General features: G+C 39.0%; 1 long non-coding RNA gene across 1 annotated transcript in view; it reads left to right on the forward strand.

Annotated features, from left to right (window-relative positions):
- Positions 1-1,072: 1,072 nt before the first annotated feature.
- The window catches only part of LOC107704292 (uncharacterized), a 14,874-nt gene continuing 6,026 nt past the window's right edge, over positions 1,073-9,920 (forward strand). Inside the window, exons 1-2 of the long non-coding RNA XR_001635942.1 lie at positions 1,073-1,149; positions 4,391-4,392. This is a non-coding gene — a long non-coding RNA (uncharacterized LOC107704292). The remainder of the gene's footprint in view (positions 1,150-4,390; positions 4,393-9,920) is intronic.

Here is a 9,920-nt window from a genome sequence, read left to right on the forward strand (position 1 = left end):
AAATACATTTAAAAAGTTGAAAATAGCAATTAAGATGTGCAAAATTGTATTCAAGGTGTAAGTAAAATGTTTTTACTGTTTACCTATGGTTACACCACATTAAATTTGTACTGTAATTTAATGTAATTAATTTAATTTAGTTTTCTACAATAAAAAAAAAAAACTGTAAAACAGAGTACATTTTTACAAACTTTAAAAATATTTGTATTGCTTTATATGTACAAAACAATTTTAAAATATAAACTCTGAATATGCAAATGGATTTACTTTTTATATGTTGTATGTATGTTATACTATTGATTACAGAAATGCTGAAGTGATTGTTGTTTTGAGCATATCACATCAAATAACACTGGCGACCTGATGCTTGGATGTGTGCTTTAGTGCTGGAGGATTTTTTCATCGACTGTCCTTAGAGTTGAAGGTGATGTAAAGATTGAGGGTTACAACAGTGTCATATCCGGGGCATGCTAAAAAATAATAGAACGACAGTACAGATATGGTCATTGAATGTGACGGCCTGTCATGCTGAGTTTGATAGACTCCTTAGTGACTTTAGTGTGTGTGTGTGTGTGTGTGTGTGTGTGTGTGTGTGTGTGCTTTTTGGGAGGCTGGTGTCATGACATTGTCTTGCTGTGGGGTCTCGACATGTTAATGTTTGTGTGCTTCTCTTGGTAGTTTTCAGAGAGCACCTCAGGTCACCCACTGCCTTTGTGTACCACAATTTTACATTATAAATTCACTTTCAGTATTTGCCATAGATCAAGCTCAGATCTCATCCTGCTGTGCTCTATGGATAAACTAGTTTTAGAATGCAAGATAACAAGTTGCAGTTGTGGAATGTTAAGCCATAAATTGAAGATATAAGAAGATTTAGTGAAATACTGTGTGAGGCATCAAAATCAGCCATTCAGAACACATTTGATGGTTAATATACAGATGTAATGTGAGTCTCAGGTGTCCCCAGAATGTGTCTGTTGAAGTTCCAGATCAAAATACCCCACGGATCATTTATTATATCATTTTGAAAATGCCTATTTTGAGGAGAAGCAGAAACATGCAGTTTTCGTGCCTGTATCTTTAAATGCAAATGAGCTGCTGCTCCCCGCCCCCTTTTCCAGAATAGGGCTGTTCCTTTACAGCTCGTACGTCAGATACTCTGATAAAAAACGTCAGTTTGGTTTTGATTATCATGTCTATCGTGCTGAAATCATGCGTTTTAAACCCACATTAGTTTAAACTTCTGATATAGTGTTTTCTGAGCGCACACATCCGAAGCACACGCACAGAAAGCGTCTGTCACATGGCATGTGAGTACTAAACTAAGTTCTCTTCATATCTTATTGTGCTTAAACTGTCAAATGCACAAAGGTTTGTTAAAAACACATTTACAAAAACAGTCGGTTATGTCTGTGAAGGTAAACAGATGGGAAAGAAATTGCATGTTTAGATTAGATCTGTGTGGCAGTAGTATAATATACAGTAAATAAATCCACTGCTCTGTTGTCTCCTCTGAGGCTGGGACTCTAAATAGTGTTCTGTGCTCGTCTGTGCAGCGAACGATAGAACAGTTAGCATGCTTTGCTCAAACTTTAGCCATGGCACTAGAACTGGTACACCGTTGTCGCTTGCGAAAACAAGAATGGCGTCGCCGTGAGTGGAAACATGCAGATAAAGGGGTGGTGATATTATAATAAGATCCCTTTGCCACGTCACAAATGGAGCGAAATCTGACGCTCTCGTTTTCTCAGACGCTTGCAGAAAAAGGCTTCCCAAAACCAAGTTGCTGGGTTAATCTTTTTCACGTTTCCTGGGTTGGTAGATGCACCGGGGACCTGATTATAGCACTTACAACCTGGAAAAAGTCTGATTGTCATGATATGTCACCTTTAAAATGAACTTTGTAATGTTAAATTAAAAATGTTACTTTAAAAGACATTTTAAATTGTTTTTTTAATAACATTTTGTCGTTCTTAAAATAAGTACATGTGAAGTACTTGATGATAATAAAGTAAGTGACCAAAGACGTAAAATTCAGTTTGCACAAAAAAATACAACAAAATGCAGACATTGAAGAAAAGATGGCAAACAAAGCAAAAATGTTACATTTTTCCTGAAATCATTGCCGAAAACAGCCCTATTCCCAGAGCAGGCCAGCACTGGGAACCCTAATGAGATCTGCACACATTATTTAACAATTTCTTCTCTTATTCTTCTTTGTTTTCCGCACTATGAGTCTGTCAGGTCCAGAAAAAAGAGGTGCTGAGGACACACATATTGCTTTGTTGGCTTGTAAATGTGGTCAGCTCAGCGCTGAATCTCTGGGTTCTTGCCACAGAGGATCCTGGTGAAGTGGGCCGCCGTGTGATTGTGCGATTCAGCACAGCCGTCGACAGACAGCGGAAATGAGATGCTGTGAGTTACTGTTTAATAACACACGGCCCATAGTAAACATAATGGATGCCTGACTTCTTCAAAGAGCCGTGTGATCGTCCCTCTCGTTCTGTCTCTCTTGCTCTCCATTTTTTCCTCTGAGGCTTCCGTGATGGAGCTGCGTGCCTCTCTTCTCTCTTCTCCTCTCCCTTTTTCATATGCTGCTGATCTTTCTATTCTTTTCCTCCCTTTTTCTCTCCAGGGAACTGCCTCAATCTCTGAGAGAGAACGTTCTGCTCTTTTCGTGTGCCGCTGCAGGCATCTCTCTTATTTAGTATGCACACATACATACATCACATCGTTTTATCGCAGATGTGCAATCACGTACACACATACACAGACACCCACAAAGGAAAGCAGTGCTAGATCTATATCAACCGCGCTTGCATCTGACAGTCTGTTAAAGGAATATTTTCACTCAAAAATGTGTTGTGAATGATTTGTTCCCATTCCCAAATCTGATTTATGTGCACTCTTAAAAATAAAGCTTCTTTATCGGCATCTATGGTTCCATGAAGAACATCCGTGGAACCTTTCCATCACACAAAATGTTCTTTATAGTGGAAAAAGTTCTTTAGATTTTTTCTAGAATGTTCTTCGCACTAAGAAAAACTAAATGGTTCTTTTAAGAACAGTTGACCGAAATGTTCTTTGGGGAACCAAAAAATGGTTCTTCTGACATTGCAGCAAAACCCCTCTTTTACAAGAACCTTTATTTTGAAGAGTATGAAGCTATACAATCAATAGTAGACACACAATCCCAGATGATTTGGTGTTGGGGAGAAATGTTTGAGTTCATATTTTGACTCTTTGACTGCAGACTTTGGTATCTTGGCAATTCTGAGCACATCTCTTCAGAAATTCTGAAGAAGACATCACTTTTTCTCAAGAGGAACACCAGAGAAACTGGACTTCATCAGGAATCTGAATTTGCTCTCTGCTTACTGTAGTTTCTACAATGCTGACTGAGAACATTTGAGATATTAAAGAATTCTCATTTGTGATATTACTTTTCTACAGGTTACACGCAGGATAGTAATGATCGATGATGTTTCAGCATAGTTTGGAGGACATGTTTGGTTTCCATGTTTGGTTCAAGAGAATCTGTCAGAGCCATAAAATTATGGCAAGAACAGTGAGCTCCACAAATAATTTCCACCATGGCAACTCATACAGACCTTAATAACAACACAGACTGTGGATAAATGCTCTCTGTTTTTCTCCCTCCATCACTCCTTCATCCACATTCCCAGTGGAATTAACTTTTTTTTTAATTATCAAACATATGTATCTATTAAAATGGGTTGTTGAGACTGTAGAGACTGGAAAAAAACAGCATGAAAGTATTACTAAAGAAAACATACCTGTACAACTTGTGCACTTTATTCCAAATCTTCTGAAGCCATACACAAGTCAGAAATGTAAGTAATTATTCACTGAAACTACATTTTTCAATTATCTAATTCATCAATTCACATTTTAAAACTTGAGTTTGATCCAATAATCCACATTCCCAGTGGAATTAACTTTTTTTTTTATTATCAAACATATGTATCTATTAAAATGGGTTGTTGAGACTGTAGAGACCGGAAAAAAACAGCATGAAAGTATTACTAAAGAAAACATACCTGTACAACTTGTGCACTTTATTCCAAATCTTCTGAAGCCATACACAAGTCAGAAATGTAAGTAATTATTCACTGAAACTACATTTTTCAATTATCTAATTCATCAATTCACATTTTAAAACTTGAGTTTGATCCAATAATTGGTTCTTACTTGTCTTGTAAATGAACATCAGCATGGGTGTCACTAGGCCATTTTTAGGGGGCTATAGCCCAACACATCTGTTGAGATATTAATCAAAAACACAAAGCACAAACAGTCAAGGAATTCCCATTGGACGCTGGTTATAAATGGCTTCCTTCTGGTCCGGTGGATTGTCTGAGACATTAAGCTGTGAGAATGCAGGATATAACACCCGTTGATCTGATTACTTCAGTTTTTCTGGCTTTCATGAGAACCATTTTCCTGTTCATTTGTGGACATGTGTGAGTCTTTTTATCTAAATTCATTTGGTGTGGCATCAATGACACTGGTAGGAAATGTGAGCAGAACTAACATTTTTATGCAATATATAATGTTTGGCTGTAGTTGTATGAATCTGCATACATACCTTGTGGAATGAAATTATTTTAGTTACAGTTTAATTAGGCCTACATAATAACATGATTAAAGTGTTCTGGTTACTCAAGCAGTACTGCATGGTGCTAGAAACGTCAAGGTTATGGGTTCCCAGAGAATGCATGAACTGATTAAATGTATACCGTGAATGCAATGTAAATTGCTTTGGATTAGGCACCTGGCAGATGTGTAATGATTAACTAGCGTTAGCATTGTTAGCACCATGATCTACTGTAGAGCCCTGCACGGGCCTCAAATTTAGGCCATAGCCCGGCCCTGGCCCGAGATGCTCAGGCCCTAGCCCGGCCCGTGTCCGACAGCTCATCAGAATTCATGGCCCGAGTCCGCTTCACATGAAAACGGCTGCAGACTTCGATCAGCACCTCCCCGTCTTGAAGCGGCTCCTCCCCAGCTTTAAAATTTTGTGTGTGTACAGTAAACAGATTTTAAAAAGAATTATATATATAGTCCATATGTCACAGATGTTTGCTTCTGCTGAGATGGCAACAGTACAATTTCTTTTGTCATCTGTATTTTATTATTAGTACTAGAGCCCTGCACGGGCCTCAAATATAGACCCTAGCCCGGCCCTGGCCCGAGATGCTCAGGCCCTAGCCCGGCCCGTGTCCGACAGCTCATCAGAATTCATGGCCCGAGTCCGACCCGAGCCCGTCTTTTTTTCCCCCTTCTCCCAAAACAGCTTATACTACTCTTTCAGCTATTAGAATAGTTCAGTTTTTTATGTAATGTCAAAGTGATTATATTTTGTTTCGCTTTTTTATTAAGTTAATTTAGAAAAACGTTTGGAGCATTTATTTGTTCGTTAAATGTAAGTTTTTGTTTTTTAAAGTAACGACCAACGCTTTCATTATAAAATCCGTAAAGATGCACTACTCAAAGGCACGTCTAATGAGATGGCAAATCAGGATTGTCATCTTCATCTTTGCGACACGGACTCAGAAAACACTAATTTATTAATAAATAATTCAAATATATCCTTACTATTTCCCCCCAACATATACATGGTAACTTTGCGGCAAGCTTTATTTTGTGTGCTCACGTCACGTTGGTGTGCGCCATGGTCATGAAAACTCATAATTTGCATGCATTTTTAAGCATTGTGGTTTAAAAACAAGTGATCGAAGCTCAAAAAAACAGCACTACATGTGCAAGCTGTCTGTTTCTGAGCGTTATTTCTGCAATTGGGTCGGATCGAGGTCGGGTCATAATCACACCTTAAACCTTTATTGGCTATTTGCTTTATAACAAACAAACTGGCTTTAAACAAAAATATCTAGCCATTTGAAATTAGAGGCAACCACTGCTCTGCATGGTCAACTGTCACCTGTATGCTAATGTGTGCATATTGCAGCGATGTATAATATTTATAATATAATAAATATAACAATATCTCATACAGTAGCATATGTGTGCTCGGCGCGTATATGGGCACAATAAAAGGAGAGAAGCTAAATGAGCCCGAGTCCGACCCGAGCCCGATCTGTAAAAAAAAAAAATGGCCTGAGCCCGGTCCGAATTAACTCAGAGTGTCGGACCCCATCAGGACCCGACGGGCTTGCAGGCCTCTAAGCCAGACACCTCTTAGAGGGCAAGAAGACCACCTCTGGTACCAAGCCCGGGAAGGACAGGACTTCTTATTGATAAAAATGTAGTTTCTGCCCTTCACCAACCGAGAGACTGATTCCTAAAGTTTGGCCTGTGACTGCCAAAAAAAGTCCTTAGGACCTCCAGGATGTAGCAGCAGTGAGTGAGCCCGGGACCCGACAGGCTTGCAGACCTCTACTACTGTCGATTACAGCATTCCATGTTTGGTTTCCTGTTGTGTCATTGTGTGCTATTTATTGTATTTTAGTTTTTCATTTTATTCATTTATTTATTTATTTAAAATTAATATCCGTGGCGCCTGACGATATATAGAGGTCTTATGAAGCAAAACGATCAGTCTGTGCAAGAAACTGAACATTATTTACAACATTATTACCTGTAATCTAGAGCCACAGGCAAACGGTCCGGAGTGATGTGTGGTTCACGAATGAATCATTCTTTTGAACCGGTTCTTTTTGGTGAACTAGAATAAACAGCTCTAAAAAAGAATGAATGGCTCGAGCAGCACAAATCTACAAGTTACTCAATCAAAACTCACTTTCAGATGTACCTGACAGTCACTCCAACTTGAAATGGTACAAAGTAGCAGCGAATCTGATCCTGTGATGAATGAACTCAATCAGTGCTCCAGTTCCTCCAACAGTCACTGAACTGAATAAACAGTTCGACTCGGACCGTTGACCGATGAGCCGCTGATATGAGCATGCATGAACCGAACACTTGAATGAAAGGGTGAAATGAAAGTTTTGTAGTTGACTAAGACTTGTTTATTCACTTTATATGTTTTAGACATGTAAAACATCCGCATATCACATCATTATTGGGTGTTGTAATAATGCGTATCTGCTACGGCATTGCGTGATTTCATAAATGAACTAGTGAATTGAACCAGTTCATTGAAACAAACGGTCCGATCTTTAAGGCAGAAACATGCATGTGTACAGCGATCTACTTTAATTATGACAGTGATTAATTTAACATAATTTCACTCACTGAACTGTAGGGGGCTCAGATGATGTAAAAATACACAAAACTGCATCCAGTTGCTTTAAAAGGGATGATTTTAGAGATGCAACTTTTCAGAGAGTGGTTTTACAGTGAATACTGTCCAAGCACCGCATACATTGAGCATGCTAATTGAAGGACCTCTAAAATATAAATCGCTTAAAAATTGAAGAAAGAATTTGAAGAGAAATGGAAATAAATAAGTATCAAATGAAAAATGCCATCTACAACAAGTCATCCTTGCTAAGCTTCTATCACTAATCAAAATGAATAATCTTAATATCAAGGGAAATAATCAACAGTTAGGATTTTTGTCATAATCATCTGGCATTTGAATGTCACTGTGCTTGAATCATTATGTGTAGGCTCACTAACTGAGGGAGCGATTAGCACACAAAAGCTGCTGGTCTAATAGGCTTTATCGTGTTTATCTCTCTGTGATAAGTGCTCTCTGCCTCTCTTTTCATTTTTTTTTTCCTCTCTCCACTCAGAGGCTGAATGTAATTAGTTCTCATGCACAGGTAGCAGGGAGTTGGGTCTATGAAACATGGGTTTCAGGGCTCCAATTTCTCACTTCTCTGCGATTGAAATTCCACCTCTCGGCGCTCCGCATCCCGTGTAACCGTATAAATATTATGTCTCCCTAGGAACACAATAGTGGTGTTTATTTATTATTTTTTATTTAGGGCATGTTTTTTGCCAGGTTGGATTTGAGAGGGTTTCATATTCTCACAGGAGTGGATTACAATATGCCTGAAGGGTCTGTAGAATAGATTAAAGAGCAGGAGAGAGTAGTAGACACTCTTACACACAAAAGATATTGAGTCTGTTTGTCAAACAGGCTGCCGCTTTCTCTTTAAATAGACAGTCAGTGTTCTAGAAGCTTCTGATATGAGGTTTGAAGAAATCTTAAGACGACATTTTTTTAATTCCTAAAAAATTATAGGTCACTTCAAAAAGTACATTTGCAACATCCCTTTGAAAAAGTACACTTCAGCATAAAAAAAGAGTATATTAGAAATGTGTTATGGAAATAATAGATTTGAAAAGAATACACTTACGTTTGAACTAAATGTAATGTTTTCAGACATTTAATTTAATTTTATTTGCAATTAAATGAAAATGTATTTTAGTTTGGGTCTAAGGGGTTGTTAAGGGCTTCTGGGTGGTTTTTAGCACATTGCTGTGTGCTTTTGTGGTGTTTCGGGTGGTTCCTAGGGCGTTGCTGTGTGGTTGGGTTAGGTTTAGGGTTCTGAAAGATTTTTAATATGTGACTCTGGACCACAAAACCAGTCATAAGGGTAAATTTAAACTGCTCACCCACACGACGCCATACACGCTTTCTGCCATCTGCCCTGTACAGTGAAAGCCGGGATTCATCCGTGAAGAGAACATCTCTCCAAAGTGCCAGACGCCATCGAGTGTGAGCATTTGCCCACTCAAGTCGGTTATGACGACGAACTGCAGTCAGGTCGAGACCCCGATGAGGACGACGAGCATGTAGATGACTTTCCCTGAGACGGTTTCTGACAGTTTGTGCAGAAATGTTTTGGTTATGCAAACCGATTGTTGCAGCAGCTGTTCGGGTGGCTGGTCTCAGATGATCTTGGAGGTGAAGATGCTGGATGTGTAGGTCCTGGGCTGGTGTGGTTACACGTGGTCTGTGGTTGTGAGGCCGGTTGGATGTACTGTCAAATTCTCTGAAACGCCTTTGGAGATGGCTTATGGTAGAGAAATTAACATTCAATTCACGGGCAACAGCTCTGGTGGACATTCCTGCAGTCAGCATGTCAATTGCACGCTCCCTAAAAACTTGCGACATCTGTAGCATTGTGCTGTGTGATAAAACTACAAATTTTAGAGTGGCCTTTTATTGTGGCCAGCCTAAGGCACACCTGTGCAATAATCATGCTGTCTAATCAGCATCTTGATATGCCACACCTGTGAGGTGGATGGATTATCTTGGCAAAGGAGAAGTGCTCACTAACACAGATTTAGACAGATTTGTGAACAATATTTGAGAGAAATAGGCCTTTTGTGTACATAGAAAAAGTCTTAGATCTTTGAGTTCAGCTCATGACAAATGGGGGCAAAAACAAAAGTGTTGCGTTTATAATTTTGTTCAGTGTATGTATATATATATATATATATATTTTTTTTTACAGAGTGGGTGAGTGCTGGGTCATAGCTAAGTGTTTTTATTGTTTTAAGCACATTAATATGTGGTTGGTTTACTTTCTGCCTATGGAAGTGATGAGTAATTAAACTGAGTGGAGTAAATTATTATTATTTTTTAAATTTAACAAAAATAACTAATGTTTTACATTCCATGAAAATTAGCAATGTGATATAGTTAGTTATTTTGTAAGAGGTAACATTCCCCACATTGAGCCTCAATGTAATGCAGTACATTCAGTCACTCTTTCATATGAATTCGTTGATGTATACACAGGCAGGCAGACGCAGAGATAAATACACACAGAGCCGAGCCTGTAGGATGTGCCACAGGTCTGACAGCTGCTTCCAGGAACAGGACTGTCACATCTTCTCCTTTTGATCACCCTGAGCTCTCTATCAATCGCACTCAGAATCAGTGTGCTGTTCCTCTTGCTAGCAGCACATGTGGCTGAGACCACACACACACGCACGCACGCACGCACGCACGCACGCAC

Source organism: Sinocyclocheilus anshuiensis, unplaced genomic scaffold, assembly GCF_001515605.1.
Source record: "Sinocyclocheilus anshuiensis isolate Anshui unplaced genomic scaffold, SAMN03320099.WGS_v1.1 scaffold1493, whole genome shotgun sequence".
Classification (NCBI taxonomy): domain Eukaryota; kingdom Metazoa; phylum Chordata; class Actinopteri; order Cypriniformes; family Cyprinidae; genus Sinocyclocheilus; species Sinocyclocheilus anshuiensis.